This window comes from Lissotriton helveticus, chromosome 2_2, assembly GCF_964261635.1.
Source record: "Lissotriton helveticus chromosome 2_2, aLisHel1.1, whole genome shotgun sequence".
Taxonomy (NCBI): Eukaryota; Metazoa; Chordata; class Amphibia; order Caudata; family Salamandridae; genus Lissotriton; species Lissotriton helveticus.
Window position 1 is genome coordinate 349,459,905 of NC_136060.1, and position 20,156 is coordinate 349,480,060.

General features: G+C 45.4%; 1 protein-coding gene across 5 annotated transcripts in view; it reads left to right on the forward strand.

The window, feature by feature from the left end:
* SORCS2 (sortilin related VPS10 domain containing receptor 2) overlaps positions 1-20,156 on the forward strand; it is a 2,165,153-nt gene that overhangs the window by 2,143,214 nt on the left and 1,783 nt on the right. The gene's annotated exons all lie outside the window — the stretch shown is intronic.

A 20,156-nucleotide genomic window follows, 5' to 3' on the forward strand; every position in this document is an offset into this window, starting at 1 on the left:
ACACAGTCTCTGCCTTTTTCTTTCCCCTACCGCTCTAAAATATATTAATTAGACAGAAGAAAGTTAAAGGCAGAGACAGTGCAGGAGGACTCACGCAGCCTTCACCTTTCTCTCCTCCTGTAGCTCAGTGTTACTAGGGCTTCAGAAGGAGGGAGGGGTGAGTGCTGCTCAGCTCTTGGGGCTCCCTGCCTTGCCTGAACTACAAAAAACAGTTCATTCAAGTGAGGGAGAACTAGGGGCTGACTTCAGCCCCCTTTCACAGCTCTTGCTGTGAATGTTCAATAGCTAACAGCAGTGGCCATGCGCACGGCTCTTAACTGTAGAACATTCACCGCAAGTCCTGTGAACAAAGGCCTTTATTTTTCTAATTAGAACATTCTGCCCTCATGGGGCAGGATGTTTTAATAGCCTTATAGCCCGCCTTACCTGAGCTATACCAGTCATTAAAGGCCCTTGCCGTCATCTCGTGCCTTTAATGGCCAGTATAGGCCACTACTGCGGTCTATAAATCTATAGTTAACTAGAAGTTAGGCTTGAGTCAGCTAATTTGTTCTACTAGGAAGTTGTTATTAGAAGATGTTCAATTGCTATTCCAAAAGGTCATCAGAACTACAGGTGTTTGAAAGAAAGAGGCAAAATATTTAGCTCTGCACACTTGGGGGCATATTATCAAGGACTTTATCTGCGCTTTTTTGGCTTTAAAAGCCAAAGAAGCGGAGATAAAAATATCGCCCTATCAACAACAGGGTGCTAACATGCAAAATTGCATGTTAGTACCCTTTTTCACTACGCTTCCCTTTGCATCTCCAATGAGATGCAAAGTGGGCCTTCCAGAGCAAAATAATAGGAGAAGTGTCGCTACGCGGCATTTCTCCTATTATCAAGCTTTATGCTAACCCTACTGGAGACAAAAAAAGCAGCGCTAACCACAGTTAACGCTGCTTTTTATGTCTGCTAATTTTCAGACTTAGCCATGTAATCCAATGGGAGGTGGATTACATGGCTAAGAACACCCTGCCCTGTCAGCAAGGTATCGCTGGTTGGGGTGCAATTATCGCTGGGTTGCCAGTGATAATCACACTGTTTTCCAGCTGACGCTTGGATTCCTATCGCATTGGAGATATGCGTTGCTGATAGCACGCTATCTCCACCATAGGAAACAGTGTTAGGAGGCGATAATTATCCTAGCGCTAAGTGCGCTTAGCGATAATTATCGCCTGGCCTTGCTGATATGCCCCTTGATATTTTTGAAATTGGTGAAATGTGTTGGTGTCAGTGAACCTTGGAAGAGTTTGTTACACTAATTTAATAAGTGGTGAAATGCATGACCCCATTATGTGATCAGATACAATCCTTTATTTTGCCATGATATCGTGCTTCTTGGCTTCTCTGATGCAACCTCAGAAGTGGGCTACAGCCCATCATAACCTGATGTCTTATATAATTGTAGTACCAATTAAAGAGAAGCTACAGAATAAAAGAAAGGATGGCCACTGCACAAATGAAAATAAACCACATTGCAAATGCTAAAAAGCACCTGGGAGGTTCAGGAATAAAATATTGATAGATTTTACAGCACACTATTAAATATATTAATTATATAACCAATGAATATATAACGACACGGGCATAGAGCTTACCCACTACTTCTTAGATGAAGGCAGATTTTTACCATTTAATACCTATTTGATTTTTGGTGTGAAGCTCTACTAAGCCAGTGATGTGCATCCAAAGAAACCCCTATTTCCAGCTACATGTCTCTGGTTATGAAGCAATGGTTTGAAATCCATGGTCTGGTACCTTTGCATAAAAACATATCCAATTAGAACATATGAACTTGTATTCAACCTCCAACTCAGCTGCAGCTGTCCACCAAACTCATGAGATAGGAAAAAAGAGAAATCAGAGAGGGACTTTTAATGTTGATATGAACAGTTATACATTTGGCTATTCGTTTTTGAATTTGTGAGGAGAAGGCCTGGGCGTAATTTCAATCATGCCAGAGTAATTGGAGTAATTTCGGTAATTCTGTGTTACTGTTTGATTCAAAAATACACATATTTTCACGCAATTACTCCTTGCTCTTGCTATTTGTGTTCTGCTGCATTTAACAAAGTTTGTTAGTGCAACATCCAACCTTGCATCCATTTTGCCTGCAAGGGGGCATTTATGCGTTAAAAAATAGCGCTAAATGAAGAATTACTCTTCTCTTGTAATGCAAGCATAATCGTGTAGAATTTTTAGGTAATTCCATATAATTAATCTACACTGAATTACGTGAGTTACACCCACACCCAGTGAGCAGGTTGCAAATTGAGCTTCCCACGTACAGATACTGCCCAGCATTCCCTGTGGTACCAACATGCATCCCAGCAGGGTCTTCAGCAGCAACTACATCTACCACTAGAGAAGGGACCTCCGTTGAGACAAAAGATGAAACAACAGAAATAACACAAGTGCTGCAACTACAGTGATCACAACAGTAATCATATATGCTACCATTGTAGAGATTAAAAAAACACGCTGCAACACAGCAGGGACAGCAGCAACCATCGCTGCACCTATCATAGTAGTCACCATGACTGAGACAACAGCAGTAACACCTGCCAACAAGCAGGGATAACAGCAGCCACGTGAGGGGGACTTACAACAGTGACAACAGATACCATCACACCACTACAGCATCCACATCAGCTCCAACTACACCCACAGCAACAACAATAGCTGCAAGCATTGCACGGACCACTGCATTAACCACAGCTGTAAACACAGCATGATCACACGAGTTACCAAACTGCCACCATGCCAGAAACCATATCAAAGATACAGTCGTAACAACAATGGAGGCCAAAATATCATCCTTAGCTGCTAGTACGGCAACAATAGCAGCAGTCACAATACCTTCCCCCATAGCACCTACAATTCACGCCACATCAACTGCGACCACAGCCACAGCAGGAACCAAAACAGTGATGACAGCTTCCATCACAGCTGTAACAACAGAATGGCCGGCAGTAGTTATTACAGTTGCCACAGTGCAGATTACAGCAACAACCTCATATAGTTCAAGTTCAAGTTCAAGTTCAAGAATTTATATAGCGCGCTACTCACCCAGAGGGTCTCAAGGCGCTGGGGGTGGGGTGGGGTGGGGTGGGGGTGGGGGGGAAGGGGGGGGAAGGGGGGGCGTGTGAATAATTATTTATCGAATAGCCATGTTTTAAGTTCTTTCCTGAAGGAGATGTGGTTCTGTGTAAGGCGGAGTTGAGTGGGGAGTGAGTTCCAGGTCTTGGCCGCCAAGTAGGAGAAGGATCTACCTCCCATCGTGGATCTTTGGATACGCGGAACTGCGGCCAGGCCTTGATTGGAGGATCTAAGTTGGCGGGTGGGTGTGTAGAAGGACAGTCGAGTGTTGAGGCATTCGGGTCCTGATTTGTAGAGGGCCTTGTGTGCGTGGGTGAGGAGACGGAATGTTATTCTCTTGTTGACGGGAAGCCAGTGGAGGTCTTTCAGGTGGCCGGTAATGTGGTCTTGGCGAGGGATGTCCAGAATGAGTCTTGCTGATGCGTTTTGGATGCGTTGGAGTTTTTTCTGTAATTTGGCTGTGATTCCGGCATAGAGGGTGTTTCCATAGTCCAGTCGGCTGGTGACCAGTGCGTGGGTGACCGTCTTTCTTGTTTCGGCGGGGATCCAATGGAAGATTCTTTTGAGCATACGAAGTACGTTGAAGCAGGAGGATGAGACGGCGTTGACTTGTCTGGTCATCGAGAGTGAGGAGTCTAGGATGAAGCCAAGGTTACGTGCATGGTCTGTTGGAATGGGTGCTGAGCCCAGGTCCGAGGGCCACCATGAGTCGTCCCAGGCAGAGGGGGATGAACCTAGGATGAGCACTTCCGTTTTGTCTGAGTTGAGTTTTAGGCAGCTGTTTTTCATCCATACGGCTACTTCTTTCATGCCTTCGCGAAGGTTCCTTTTGGCGGTGTTGGAGTCTTTGGTGAGGGAAAGGATCAGCTGGGTGTCGTCAGCGTAGGAGAGGATGTTAAGGTTGTGTTGACGTGCGATGGAAGCGAGTGGGCTCATGTAAACGTTGAAGAGGATGGGGCTGAGTGATGATCCTTGTGGTACACCGCAGATGACTTTGGTGGCTTCTGATTTGAACGGGGGAAGTCCGACTCTATGAGTTCTCCCAGCTAGGAACGAGATGATCCAGTCCAAGGCTTTTTCTTTTATGCCGATGTTGCTGAGGCGTTGAATGAGGGTGCTATGACAGACAGTGTCGAAGGCGGCGGAGAGGTCGAGTAGGATGAGGGCCACTGTTTCTCCGTTGTCTAGTAGTGTTCGGATGTCGTCTGTTGCTGCGATGAGGGCGGTTTCGGTGCTGTGTTTGGCTCGAAAGCCTGATTGTGAGGGATCGAGGGAGTTGTTGGATTCAAGGAAGGCAGCGAGCTGGCTATTGACGGCTTTTTCAATGACTTTGGCCGGGAATGGGAGGAGGGATATGGGGCGGTAGTTTTTAAGTTCAGAGGGGTCCGCAGTGGGTTTCTTCAGGAGGGCGCTGACTTCGTCATGTTTCCAGCTTTCTGGGAAGGTAGCAGAGTTGAGGGAGCAGTTAATGACATCACGGAGATGGGGTGCGATGATGGAGTCCGCTTTGTTGAAGATGTGGTGGGGGCATGGGTCTGTTGGCGAGCCAGAATGGATGGAGTTCATTAGGCGGATGGTGTCTTCGGTGGTGATTGTGTTCCAGGCGTTGAGGTTGTTCGAGGGTGGTTTGTGTTCTGAGGGGGGTGGAGAGTATTGTTCGTTGGAGCTGTTTTCGAAACTGTTATGTATGTCTGCAATTTTGTTGTAGAAGAAGGAGGATAGCGAATCGCAGAGGTCTTGGGAGGGAGTGATGTCGTTTGACTCACCCAGAGGGTCTCAAGGCGCTGGGGGTGGGGTGGGGTGGGGGTGGGGGGGAAGGGGGGGAAGGGGGGGCGTGTGAATAATTATTTATCGAATAGCCATGTTTTAAGTTCTTTCCTGAAGGAGATGTGGTTCTGTGTAAGGCGGAGTTGAGTGGGGAGTGAGTTCCAGGTCTTGGCCGCCAAGTAGGAGAAGGATCTACCTCCCATCGTGGATCTTTGGATACGCGGAACTGCGGCCAGGCCTTGATTGGAGGATCTAAGTTGGCGGGTGGGTGTGTAGAAGGACAGTCGAGTGTTGAGGCATTCGGGTCCTGATTTGTAGAGGGCCTTGTGTGCGTGGGTGAGGAGACGGAATGTTATTCTCTTGTTGACGGGAAGCCAGTGGAGGTCTTTCAGGTGGCCGGTAATGTGGTCTTGGCGAGGGATGTCCAGAATGAGTCTTGCTGATGCGTTTTGGATGCGTTGGAGTTTTTTCTGTAATTTGGCTGTGATTCCGGCGTAGAGGGTGTTTCCATAGTCCAGTCGGCTGGTGACCAGTGCGTGGGTGACCGTCTTTCTTGTTTCGGCGGGGATCCAATGGAAGATTTTTTTGAGCATACGAAGTACGTTGAAGCAGGAGGATGAGACGGCGTTGACTTGTCTGGTCATCGAGAGTGAGGAGTCTAGGATGAAGCCAAGGTTACGTGCATGGTCTGTTGGAATGGGTGCTGAGCCCAGGTCCGAGGGCCACCATGAGTCGTCCCAGGCAGAGGGGGATGAACCTAGGATGAGCACTTCCGTTTTGTCTGAGTTGAGTTTTAGGCAGCTGTTTTTCATCCATACGGCTACTTCTTTCATGCCTTCGCGAAGGTTCCTTTTGGCGGTGTTGGAGTCTTTGGTGAGGGAAAGGATCAGCTGGGTGTCGTCAGCGTAGGAGAGGATGTTAAGGTTGTGTTGACGTGCGATGGAAGCGAGTGGGCTCATGTAAACGTTGAAGAGGATGGGGCTGAGTGATGATCCTTGTGGTACACCGCAGATGACTTTGGTGGCTTCTGATTTGAACGGGGGAAGTCCGACTCTATGAGTTCTCCCAGCTAGGAACGAGATGATCCAGTCCAAGGCTTTTTCTTTTATGCCGATGTTGCTGAGGCGTTGAATGAGGGTGCTATGACAGACAGTGTCGAAGGCGGCGGAGAGGTCGAGTAGGATGAGGGCCACTGTTTCTCCGTTGTCTAGTAGTGTTCGGATGTCGTCTGTTGCTGCGATGAGGGCGGTTTCGGTGCTGTGTTTGGCTCGAAAGCCTGATTGTGAGGGATCGAGGGAGTTGTTGGATTCAAGGAAGGCAGCGAGCTGGCTATTGACGGCTTTTTCAATGACTTTGGCCGGGAATGGGAGGAGGGATATGGGGCGGTAGTTTTTAAGTTCAGAGGGGTCCGCAGTGGGTTTCTTCAGGAGGGCGCTGACTTCGTCATGTTTCCAGCTTTCTGGGAAGGTAGCAGAGTTGAGGGAGCAGTTGATGACATCACGGAGATGGGGTGCGATGATGGAGTCCGCTTTGTTGAAGATGTGGTGGGGGCATGGGTCTGTTGGCGAGCCAGAATGGATGGAGTTCATTAGGCGGATGGTGTCTTCGGTGGTGATTGTGTTCCAGGCGTTGAGGTTGTTCGAGGGTGGTTTGTGTTCTGAGGGGGGTGGAGAGTATTGTTCGTTGGAGCTGTTTTCGAAACTGTTATGTATGTCTGCAATTTTGTTGTAGAAGAAGGAGGATAGCGAATCGCAGAGGTCTTGGGAGGGAGTGATGTCGTTTGAGGCTGCGGTCGGGTTGGTGAATTCTTTGATGATGTTGAATAGTTCCTTGCTGTTATGGGCGTTGTTGTCGAGTCGGTTCTTGAATGCTGATTTCTTAGTGGATCGAATCAGCTGGTGGTGTTTGCGGGTGGTTGCCTTGAAGGTGGTCATGTTGTCGGTGGTTGGGTTTTTTCTCCAAGTTTTCTCGAGAGAACGGCATAGTTTCTTGGATTTCTTAAGTTCGTCGTTAAACCAGGGTGCCTTTTTGCTGTCTTGTTTGGTGTGATATACTGTCACATAAAGGATGGCAGCAGTAACAAAAGCTTTTATGGTAACAGCAACCACCACTGCCACCCCAGCAGTAACAATAGTTGCCAACATGGTTGGGACAAAAACAACAGCTGTCCGCACTGCATGGACACCAGCAGCAACAACTTCTATAACTACAGGAAGGGCGACAGCTGCAACCACAAATGCCAACAGGACAGGGAGAACAGCAGAAACAGCTCTAAGCAAGAGAGGGACAACAACAATAACCTTAGGTGTAACCACAGCAAGGACAACAGCAACAACAACCACTGTCACAACAGCAGGAACAACAGCAGCAACAACAACAACTGCTACCATTACAGAAACCATAGCAGTAACAGATCTGACTGCAGGGACTGCCAAAATGGCTGCTGCGACTGCCACAGCAGCAATAGTTGCCATGTTTGCAAAACAAAACACATCTAGCATGATAGGCCTGTCTGATGCACATATAAAACGTTTGTGCTTTTGAAAGGAATTAAACAAGCCCAGATCACAATTCCAGAGTATTCCCATTCTGGTTCCTGAAGGATACTGTTTTGTTTTACTAGACTTCTGTCCCAATTTATGTTGTGCATCCAGGGCCTGCTTCAAATTGAATTTTAGCGTTATGTGTTAGAGGTCGCTAGCAATTTCCATAGTACACTCCACTACTCATCCCTAGTTCTTGCAGCCCAAGTTTAGTATAATTGAAGACTTTGGCCATCTTGGATTTGCCCTGACAATTTGCATGTTGGGCCTGTTTGCAGTAAGACTACTTAAAACATTGGTAGGAAAGGGCCTGCAAACATTTACTCTTTTAGTTAGAGATTTACTAGGAGTGCCTTAGGTGGGTCCATGATGCACAAGCTGAGGGAACCCTACAAAGCAGGACTATTATACCTTTCCTCCTTAGGGTGGTCTTCCCCTGGACTTTTTGTCTTTTGCCCCCATGTTCTGCTGATTCTTTTTGTTGGCATTGGAACTCTGAGCACTTTACCACTACTAGCCAGTGCTAAAGTGCACGTGCTTCTCCCCTAAACATGATGACATTGGTGTATACCTGATTGGCATATTTGTCATGCTGGTAAGTCCCTTGTAAAGTGGTATACCATAAACCCAGGGCCTGTACTTCAAATTCTACTAGTGGGCCTGCAGCTCTCATTGTGCCACCCACACAAGTAGCCTTTCTAATCTGTCGCAGGCCTGCCACTGCAGTGACTGTGTGTGCAGTTTACTACCAATTTAACTTGCCATTTAAAAAGACTTCCCTTTTATTAAATATACGCCACCCATAAGGTAGGCCCTAAGGGCAGGGTGCCATGTAAGTAAAAGGTAGGACATGTTACTTTATGTTTTGCATGTCTTGGTAGTGACAAACAGCCTATTTCGTGTTTCTACTACTCTAAGGCCTACCCCTCTCGTAGGCCAGCATTAGAAATGATTTAATGCACTTTTAATCTGTACTTCCTGATCAGAGAGGAGTAGCTTTTTCATACTTCATTTGTTTAGAATGGTAATGGTAAATCCTCCTTATTGGTGAAGTCGTATTTAACATTACTGTTTTAGAAATGCCACTTTTAGAAAATAGACATGTCTATGTACTTACTGTTCTTTGTGTCCCGCAGCCTGACTCCAATGCACGTATGGGCTGCATGACAGCTACACCTTTTGCATTCCTTCTAGACAGCCACAAACACAGCATTCATCTGCATTTTGATGGGCCTTCCTGGGCAGGTAGGTATTGTCCAAATGGTAGGGGCTGACACACTCCAAAAGGTAGTGTTCTGTCCTTATTCAAAGCACTAATTTACCCACCTGGGTTAGCCTGGCAGACAGGATGGGCTAAAAGGAATCTGTGTGCACTTCAGAAAGTTCCTTTGAAGTCACCCCCCCATATCAAAGGTACTGTTTGGCACTGAGACTTGGAACCCCTCAAAATCAGACACTTTTGGAACTTGAACTGAACCTCTGTCAGAAGGACTTCTGTTCTGCTTAAAGGACTCAACTGCACTGCTTTTCTGGAAGCACTGTTTTTCTGCTTGTTGCCCTGCTGCCTGCTGCGCCCTGACTCTGCTGAAGGAGAGCTGGACTCTGCCTTACCTTCAAGTGATCTCCAAGGGCTTGCTGGCTTGCCTCATGTTTTCTGAAGTCTCAGGGACACAAAAGACTTCCTACAATCCTGATTTTGCTGCTGGACTCTGCCTTCTGTGAGTCCTACCCTTGCCTGAGGTGCCCCCTCCAAGTTCCGGACCACCAAAGTGGGTTCTGCTGCTGTTTTAGTACAAAAGTGACGCAACGTCATCACTGTGCCGGTCAGAACCGACGCATCGCCCTTCGATGCCGACGCAGAGGCAGTTCGATGACAGCGGTTCTGCAGCCTGCGCGGCCTGTCAATGACGCTCTGAATGGCTTGACGACAACACATTGCCTTCACTTCACCAAAACTCGACAACATCACACCAGCACAACTGTGTGGAAAATATCTCTGCATCGTGCCTTCAGTGTCAATGCTTTGCTCCATCCAAGGTACTTTCTCAGTGTGCCCTGCTTGGGTCTTGTAGCCAGCCTGCCCTCTATTGAATTTGCACCGGTCTCTCACGTCCTCGAGTAACCTTTTGACCACTAGGGACTTCTAAGCACTATTTTTGCCTATAATCTTTAACAATTCATATCTCGACTTCTACTGATTGGAACTTTTAGTCGTTTTGATCTCCTTTTGCTCAGATAAATATTCACTATTTTTCTAAACCTATGTGGAATCTTTTTGTGGTGTATTCATTTTGTTACTCCGTGTGTGTTGCACAAATACTTTACCCATTGCGTGTTTCGATAAGCCTGACTGCTCTGTGCCAAGCTACCAGAGGGTGAGTTCAGGTTATCTTTTAGTGTGTATCTGGCTTACCCTGACTAGAGTGGTGGTTTCTGGGTGGTCTGGTTGCATACCTCAGCCAACCAGGAACCCAATATCTAACATGGTCCCACACCCATCCTTCTTCAGAACACTGCTGGAACTCTAAAAGGATGCAGGCAGACTTAACATGCTGCACTTGCCATCTGTAACCTGTGACAAGGTCCTGGGGGCATTAGACCACCTTCCACTTGAAATCTAAGGACAGAAAGAGCTCCAAGTCATAAGGCTGATTCCCCTGGGTGGCCCTGGGAAGATAAAAAAAGCTGAAGAGGACATTCCTGTGAAGAACTGGAGTGGACCAGTGGCAGCAGGACTAGGGTAAGACTTTGCAGTTGGCATCTGCCTGACACCGTGAGACTCTCTAAGTGTCTTCCCCTGAGGTCCGGTGCCTTAGACGTGTACTCCTGCTGGCTGTTTGGGCACCAGAAGAAAGTCCAGAGTTCCAGCTAAGCGACCAGAAAAAGCATCTGAATTGCAGTTCCATTACGAAGGATTCTTTCATGTGCAGAGATCTCTGCATTTCCGAAAAAATAAAGAAGGGACTGATTTACTAAACTTTGGTGCAAAGCAGCAAGGGAAGACTGTGTGCATTGCATCCAAGAAAGAGAGTGGAACGGCACCATACCTAATAAGATTATGGCACAGTTTTGCTCTCTCAGCCCTGGAGCACTTCTGACTGTCTAGTGCCAACGCATGTACTGTTGTGTCATGACACAACAATGCCTGCATTGTGGTGAGAGTAGTTTTTGTGCAGGAAGGTATCCCTAAACTATTCTTAGGGGCTTATTCTTCTATGTATGTGTGCTGCAGACATGCATAGGGCAAGTAACTAGGAGAAATAAAGATAATCCTCCTCATTACATCACCCTCGGACAGGCTCACCATTTTAAGTAAATAAATGTTTGGGTCGAAATACAAGGTTGGATGCAGTGGAACACCTATGCTCCACCCATGTAATGGCTCCTCCACACAAAGTAACACAGGGCTGCTCATAACACTGTGTTGTGTTACTTTTGAGATTCAATCCCATGCAAAGCCATGCAAATTTGATTTTCGTGGCTTGGTAAATCCCAACATGGATTTCATATCGGGACTCATTCTGAGTTGGGACTTAGAACATTTTCAGTGAGAAATCCTAAAAGCTCAAGAGAACCAGCAGGATCAACCTGCTTTAAGTATCTCACCTTTGTTTACACTACAGCAACTGCAATTTCAGCAGTGCCCAATGCATAGGGTATTTTCCTTCTCAAAAAGTGACAAAGTCCCATTCTGCTCTGGGACTTAGATAAAATGTCATTTTTCTCCTAGAAAGTGGCAAACTCCCTTTCTGAAGTGGAACTTAGACACTTTTTTAAAAACGAACCCTGCGCCATCGCAGTCGGCCTGAAATTGAACCGTGGTCCCAGTCTACTATGACTATGGGCTTACATTGGGCTCTTTATTTTTCCTAGCTCTTTTTCACTCTAATTCTTTAATAGGCCTCATTTATGAGGCTGTGGATCACTTTTACGCCGCCAGTGCGTCACTTTTTGTGACGCACCGGCAGCGTAAAAAGTGTGCCTTGTTGCACCATATTTACAAAGTGACGCATCTAGGTAGATGCGTCACTTTGTAAACCCCTGAGCTACATTATACCTGCGTCAGGTATAATGTATGCAGGGGGGCGTTCCCCCGCAAAAAGGCACATAGAAGTGACGCAGTGAAATCTATGAGATTTCACTGCGTCACTTCTAGGACTCTGTTGCGTCAAAATCTTGCACCTGTCCCACAGCAGGCGTAAGGCTTACGCAGTTCCTTTCATATGGGGCTTGCCCCATGTGAATGGACGCATTGCTGGAGTTGCGTCACTTTTGTGACACACTCCAGCGATGCGTCACTTTTGCGCTAACAGATACGTCAGAAATACTGACGTATCTGTAACTCCTTGCGACATGATGCGCCATACATTAAATATGACGCATCAGGTATGTCGCAAGGAGGGCGCACTGAGAAGTCACGCATTGCTGCTTTCACGCAGCGATGCGTCACTTCTCATAAATGAGGCCCCATATCTCCAGTACCCTTGGCTGGATTTTTGTTGTTTGGGTCTTATTTTACTCATACAATGTATCTCTTTATTTTAAAGATGGTTGTGGAGTTTTGTGTGTTTTGTGTGATTTTTTTCTACTGTTTATGCACCTCTTAAATACTTTGGGGTATATTTACACCGCCGGAGCATCACTTTTTTGATGTACCGGCGGCGCAGTGTGGTGCTCCATCTTTACAAGGCCATGTAAAGCCACCTTGCATGGCTTTTGTGGCTTTGTAAATACGACCCCTTTTCACACAGCACCTTGCGTGAAAGGGGCATTCCATCGATTCTGCTGTTGCTGTTCCCATGCACAACCCATGGATTCAGCCGCATGCCCATATTTACAATGTTAATCTGGGAATGCATCAGAATCCTATGCCCCCAGGAGAGGCATTTAGAGGTGCAATACTTTTATTTCTCCTCGTTATTCCTTTTTCAATGATTGCTGCCTTCAACAGCACACACAGGAAGTGGAAAACACCTCTTGTGATTGTTTTTGTGCTGGAAGGTGTCCCTTTGTGTAACGTTACCAGGGATTGCGCACAGGATTATTTTATTTGATTTGTGTGACATCTAGCAGGTGCTGGACTAATCCTTTGAGGTCACTTGTCCACCCCAAATATTAATCCAACGTCCTACAAGAAATATTTTATTCACTAACCAGGTCTCAAATGAGATCTAGAAATCCTTTGTAAAACCTTATGATGTATCATTATACCAAGAGAAATGAAAGTATCCCCAGTATTAAAATAACTAATTAATATGTGAAAACTGACATATTTATCTTATAGACTCAAAAACCTTTCATTAGTTGGGTTTATCCATGTGAACTAAGATTCTATACTAACTAGTGTCCATCTCAGTTCTTGCTCAAATGTTTAGATTAGTGATAGTGAATAATCTAAAACAGGACAAACACTTAAGCAACCATCAGACACTCAGTCCTCATACAATGGAAATTGCAGATATACAGCTATGACTCTGTAAGGTTTGTCATTCCAGTTCCTACACATCTCATAAAAACGATTCAAACACGCTCATAAAATGGCCATTCTTTGAGGTCCTCCGGATGAGATTCTTCATTCAAATGAGAGAAAAATGTGCCAGCGAACGATGCAATGTTATCGGCTTCTTTTTGGCATCATTCTAAGCAGCATCCAGTTCAGCAGCCTGACCATCTCCCAAATTCCTACCTCTCGCTTCAAAAGGCAGGGTTATATAGAGAAGATTAGGTCCACATACCCAGTCTGATTAGAACTCCTACAGAGTTACGATTGGCCCAATTGTTTTCAAATTTAGATCTCATCAAATCAGATTAAAGCAGCAGTTACACATGCCTGAAAAATTAATATTCCCCTCTCTGACCAATAGAAAACTTGAGTTGAAGTTCTGGTCATAGCCTGGTTTAAACTAGAAAGAGTGACCTATCTTTTTTCTTGCCCTTTCCAGTGGACTGTACAACAATTGCTTCTTCACATCTGAATGATATCATCAATTAAATGAAATCCACAATGTAGAATGCTCTTAATTTTTAACATTTAATGCTTCTGAAAACCCAAACATTGGTTTAAACCCCAGCCTCTTACATCATCCTTGTATTGCAGCCCATCTAAAAGTGTATGCTGAATCTACTTTTCTTATACCATTGAACAGCATTAAGCAGCATGTTAGCATTTTTCTTTACAGCAAAGCTTGAAGTCAATGCAGACACCTAATGGCTTGGAATAGCGAATGATGGACAGGCTGAAGATATCTAGGTCATCAGCATCTAGCTAGATAAATGGAAGCCTCATGAAAGGATCTTGAAAATGCATGCATATGACAATTTCCACCTACTTTTTCCTCACTTGTGAACTGTGAAAATTATAATACAAGGAGACATGCATACAATACAAAAACAATGGAAGGGCCACCCAATTTTGATATGTCAGCTCTGTGAGCTTCATTCTTTGGAGTAGAAATTGGAAGTCTGTTTTAGAAACTTGCAAGTTTCAATGAATGATTATGTTCTGCTAATGTATAGTATATAGCAGGATTTTATTTTGTATTAGTCTGATATGCCTGGAATATTTGTATCCTTACAAAAGTGGACAGTAGTTTGCCATCCAGTTTTAAGACACAGTACAAACTTTCTAGAACCTCTATATGAAGGGATTTGTAGAGGATTCCTGTTCTGAATCATCTGTTGGCTCTTACCTCTACATTCTTCTCAGATATCACAGATGCCACAAAGCAATTCCCTGAAAAGATGAGCGGGGGTGGGATCAGATGTGTAATGGAAGGTTACTTCAGAGTTTGTGGTTTTAAGTGGGAATTTCAATGGATCATCGAATGTGCGTCTTCATGAAGGGTTAAAAAGAAATAGGGAAATAATTTGGAGTGGTAATTCAGTTGTCTTTTAGCAAAGGGTAGGTCCTACTGAGCAAGTAAATAATATGTTTCAGATGGAAGAGTAACCCCTTGATTACAGTGTCAGCCAGAGAGGTAATGCTGAGTGAAGAATGCTTGGCATAGCTGAGCCAGTGATTGACAGAGGTAGTTGGCAGTGGGAAAGAGTAGCATTTGTGAGGGACCTTGTGTATGACATCCTTGTCTCACCACCTTCCAAAATCCAAGAGGAGGCTTTGATCATGTGAGTACTGATGATGTTTATATATCTTCTGCAATCAAGGGAACACCTTAGAAGGTGGATGTGTAAGTTGTTTTTTTCATTTTTAGGTCTCGCCTACAAAGCGCGCATGCGCTGCATAGGAAAGAGACTTGTTGCCATCGATTGCCTTTTTTCAGGCTAATACGTGCATGCGTTCCATTGCCTTCAATGGCAGCGCGTGCACGTGTGGCGATTCCCTTGCGGGAGCGAACACCGCCATTTGGTAGCAATTATTGTTCTCGCAAGGGAATTGCGTAGCCCCCCTCCAACCCCCTGCTGCCGTGCGAGTCATGCGCGCTCCTCCCCCTATTGCCGGCAGCCATGGGGCTTGTGCTTGTTAATATTGTGCTACTGGAGCGCCTCTGACAGGAGCCTGAGTGCACTTAGCAGATTTCATTGTCCGAGGCCGGCGCTTCCATGCAACTGTAATTAGCCAGGTTCGATCCTCTTGCTGTCTCTCATGCCTGCCCCCCGCCCTCCCTCACGCCTCCTACCGCTCTCTTTATTGTGTTTGTGTGTGTATTTAGCAGAGTACATACATCCCATTGAACTGGGTCTATGGGGTACGCTGTCCGCACAGTCCTAACGATGTCTCTCTTTGAGGTCCCAGACTGGGATCACCGCTTAACGTTTTGCAGCCTTTCTTTTGCAGCCTCTTTGTCTGTTTGTGTCACTGTGTCTTGTACAACTACACTCAGTGTGCACTGTGGTGTGACAGGCTCTGTCCTCACCACCTGTCTCGTCACCTGGGCCTTAACTTCGGCCCTAACAGTTGACATTTTACAAAGCCTGGCGAAACAGTTACTACTTTATTTTAGCTGAATTTTCCGCAAGAATTCAATTTCACGAGTGTGCACTATTTGTAGGTGTAATCTCATGATGTGCTTGTGCACGTTTTCCTGGTTTGGAGCTTATTGTACAGGGAAGTCATTTGTCCTCTCTGCTGTGGTTTATGGCCACTGGGCAGTTAAGGTGTCCTTTCTGTTATGTGGCCTGGCCAACCGTGTAGGTTAACTATCCTTTCTGGCCAACAGGGTAGGTATAGTGGGGGCCCTGCCGACAGGGCAGGTAACCTCTCTGTCTCGTGTGAGAGTGGGCAACCGGGTAAGTCATCTGCCCTTCTGGTGTTGGGCCTAGCCAAAAAGGTAAGGGTCCCGTCTTTTCTGGCGTGGGGCCTTTCCAATAGGGCAAGTAAGCGGTCCATTCTGTTGCATCAGCCTTAAACAACCGGGCATGCCTGTTATCCTCGCTGGTATCTAAGGCTGTTATCCTTCAGAGGTTCAGACAGCGGGCACCAATTTGAGTCTGTCATAATGTGCAAATTATGTGTAAAGTTGTTTGGACAGAGGTGCAGACCGTACAGATACATTTGCAAATGGCTTCTGCGGGAACTCGTCCGAAATAATGAGATGGGCAGACGCTACAAAAGGACCGATGCATCTTGGGCTAAACAAGGCAGCCGTGCTTATAAATGGACTCTGCGCACACTGAGCAGCGCCTGCCGGGAACACAAATGCCGATTACCGGTGCTTCTAGGAGCTTCCCGCCACTGAAACCTGTCTTCGGTGGGCAAGTCGTGGCCAGGGAGCCAAAAGCCAGTGGCGAGCTGTTATGGCTATTATGGCTTTCCAATGAGTGACGGAGATAGGACATTCATTTAAAAAAAAAAAAGAGTTGGCAGAAGAGGTCTATTTCACCTAAGGGCTGAAAGGCGCACCGCGCCTGTAGTCCGCGCCACAGCCTCGATGGAGCAGATGCAGCGTTGCCTGCGTGGCCACTTTGGTTCCTCATCCCGCATCGCCTCATCTGGGGTAGCACCGTGCACCTCTTGTGTGCACTCTTCAGCTCATCGGGATGTGGCACTTTACTCAACAGAGAGTTAGATTTGATGTTGCACCCGTGGCACCCCTTGCCTCAGCGGTCTGTCATGCAGTTTCTGCTTTAGAAGTGACAACCGCTCTGACGGGGACAGTGAGCGGAGTAGATTAGTATTTTAAAGGTGTACCTTTTCAGGAGAAATGCTTCTTCAGTCACATGGGCAATTTCAGTTGCATCAGTGGTCCCTCGGTCCGATCATCTTTCTTTGAAGGAACTCCGTGTGCTGGCTCCTGTCCCAGGGCCTGTCAAGCCTTAGAAACAGCTTTCCTAGGCGTTGAGCTGGCCAGGGTCATCTTTTGGGCAGTGCAACGGTGCGGCCGCACTGGCCCCTGATCTGGGAATGGGGGTGCTGACCTTAAAGGGGGGGCGCTGTGTTTAGCCATAACTTATGATTTTAAAGCACCTACTACAGCGTTCCTTGTGTCTTCAGTTTTCAGGCAGCATAACACAATATCATGAATAGTCTTGTGATAATGTTCCTGCTAGAAAGAGAGATCAGAGTTTTGTCTAGTGGCAGTTTTTCACTTTGAAAATCAGTGGCAAATCACAGGTAATGTAATTTAGGTTGTCTTCATCCTTTCTAATGCAACTGGGGGTGATGGCAACCGAAAAGTTTGACTTCACTGAATGCCTGTTGCTAGAGTGCCTGTGTACACCTTGGCTGGTCTGGTTGCGATGCCCTAAGAATCCCTGAATAAGTAGCCTATCGGGGAAAACAAGCAGTTAAATCTCATCTTTCATTCCTCAAGAGCTGATATTAGAGCATGGATATTTATTAAACGGCATGACACTAATAACTCGAGTCTAAATGTAGGACACACATTGTATCCTGGAATGACCATCATGTCCCATTTCACACACTCCATAATTTGGTGGCCTTTTTTGACGCAGGAGCAGAGAGGAAACCTTTTAAGATACTAGTCTTCAGCCACTGGGCTACATCCAAAAATCAATTATAACTGCTTTGAGAAGATTCTTGGGCTGAGAAGGAAAACACTGTGGGGCTATGAGAAGGAAGTGTAAACATGAAATGAAAAAACATCAAAGCAAATGCTTCCTGCTAGAATATTTAGTGCCAATAGAAATAAGAAATGCTCCCAAAATATTTTTTTTAAATAACTTGTAAACAATTTTGGACACTTTTACATTTAATGGTTGCTGCCATAATATCTTTAGAGTCCTATCGCTTCCCCGATGTTGTAGAACCAGATTTTAATGTGTATGTCTTTATAACGAAATTGTGAGCCTTTTATTCTGTGGCTCAAAAGTGTTTGTTGATTTCCCACCTCGTAACATCATTCTCTGTACTTCTTCCACAGTGTTTCTGTCTCTTCTTTCATTTATGAACTTCTAGACCAGTTTGTTCTTTTCAAACCTAACTATGTCCTTCTCAGATTCAAAGCAAGTTCGCAATTGAGCCATGATAAATAGAATATTTGAAATCTTAGAAGCCTGTAAATTAAAATTCCATTGAATTCATGTTACTTGTTACGTTTGGTGCAAACAATGAAGAACAAACCAGAATAAATCGGAAATAGAGCAAGTTTAACCTCCTTTCCCTTCTTCCCTTTTTACTACGATAAAAGAGTGCCCTTGCATTAAATATTAATATTCATATTGCGATCCATGTGGTTTCCATACACAGCATGTCTGTTCCAAGAAACTGAGAAAGGAAAGCGGGCAAGAAACAAAGGTTTTTTGCTAGCCATTGTTTGACTGAATAGATATTCCTTTAGGTAAGGTCAATCTTTCATGCATATAAATGAACAACAAGCATTGGCATAGCCAATAGGTCTCGCCTTTGGGACCTTATAAGTGTTTAGCCATGCAACACTTGATGTTGTTGCACCAAGGATATTGTGCTGGATAACTACACGCTCATAAGGTCCCAAAGGCGAGACCTATTGGCTATGCCAATGGCTTGTTAGGTATGGTGAAGCCATACAGTGAGCTTTGGGTCAACCCCCTACAAACTATTGGCCTACTTGCTTCTGCACCTAACAGCCATTGGTTTGGGAAAATGTAAATCGTATGTTGGATGAGCCCAGTGTAGAATTTTAGCCTCACTGTCTATTTAGGTGTATCCTTCCTCCTCTAGTGCTCCCGTTGGAATGCATGAGGAACTACTTTAAATTCAAAACTAAACTAAAGCTGTGGGATTGTTTGTAGTAGAGCACACAGGAACTGCTGCAGAAGTGGGTAGGGTTACCCCCTGGGAAGTGTTTCCCTATTGGTTAGGGAAGGGCCAGGATTCACCCTCACCCATAAGCTAGTGGCAGGAATAAATGTGGCACCCCTGGGCACCTTCTTCAGAACACTACTCGACCTCAGGAAAACAGAGAAGGAATGAACCTGCTTTTGAGACCTATAAGGAGACCTGAAAAGCTGAGGTTCCTCCCACTTGCACCCAGGACAAAGAAGTGGACTCCAGCGGTCAGTTGACAGACCTCCTGTTAAGCTACAGGGATATAACAAGTTGCTAAATGCCCTTTTCCTAAAGGGCCCAACTGACCATCTGCAACTAGACCTGCCTTCGACCCTGCCGGGAGCTTCTGCTGGACTGAGTCCTAGTCCCCAAGTACGGTTCCTGAGGTCCTGGGACACCTGACTGTGTCAAAGAGAACATCCTTAAAAATCACTGAATTTGAAGCCAAACATTTTCCAGGACCTCTGGGATAGACCTGTCAAGTTGATCTGACAACAGTCCATTGCCGCTGAGACAATGATTCTGAGGTTTTGCACGGCACAAAATCCTGCTCTTCAGTTACAGCTTGCATCCACCCCACTGGAGAAAAAAGTGCGGGCATAGAAATCTTCACCGGGCGAAGGCACCAAAAGTATACTGTCAGTGAGTGACCTTTCCTAGACTTGAATACCTGCTCAGTGCTTTCCCGTCCGTTAGTCAATGGCTTCACCAGGACCCCGTAAGATGGCGATCTGGTCTGGTGGAGTCATTTTCAAAAACAGCCTGCTGCCTTGTGCCACTGGGGATTTTTTACTTCTATTTCAGAGACTATGTCACAAGGTAAAACTCTTGACCTGGTCAAACCTGGCTTCTATATCCAACCCGCACTCCTTCACGGTCAGCCTTAAATCACACCAGACACCGGTCAAGTGGACCTGGATGACTACAATTGGCACTTTATGATTTTTGGTATGAACTCTATTTAAAACTTAACAAGCTCATATATCCAGTTCCCCTAATTTGATTTTTGTTGTTATGGAGTAATTCCATTCATTACATTTTCATTGTGTTGGGTTTACAACTTTTTTTAATCTGTTATGGTACTTCTAAAGGCTTTTACACATTTTCTTAAGATGCACCTGGCTGCTCTGTGCCATAGCTATCGGGCATTAAGCTCAGGTTTAAATTACTGAAACCTTTACTGGACCAAACGAGAATAGTGACATTGTTATTTATGGTGGACTACCATCTACCCCAACTAATAATACACTTTCTCACAGTCTTGAAATCTTTTGGTAGATATTATAATAAATGCTTCTTGAACAGATAAATAACATATTTTACATGGTAGAGTGAGATTTGGGGGGGGCAGATTACAATTGGTATTGCTTTAGGTACCACAGCATTAAGCCACTGCCAGTTTTCTCTTCATTGTCATAATATTGGAATTTGCACAGTACATATGTTTAAACTTAGCCGCCATCTTCTTCTCTATACAT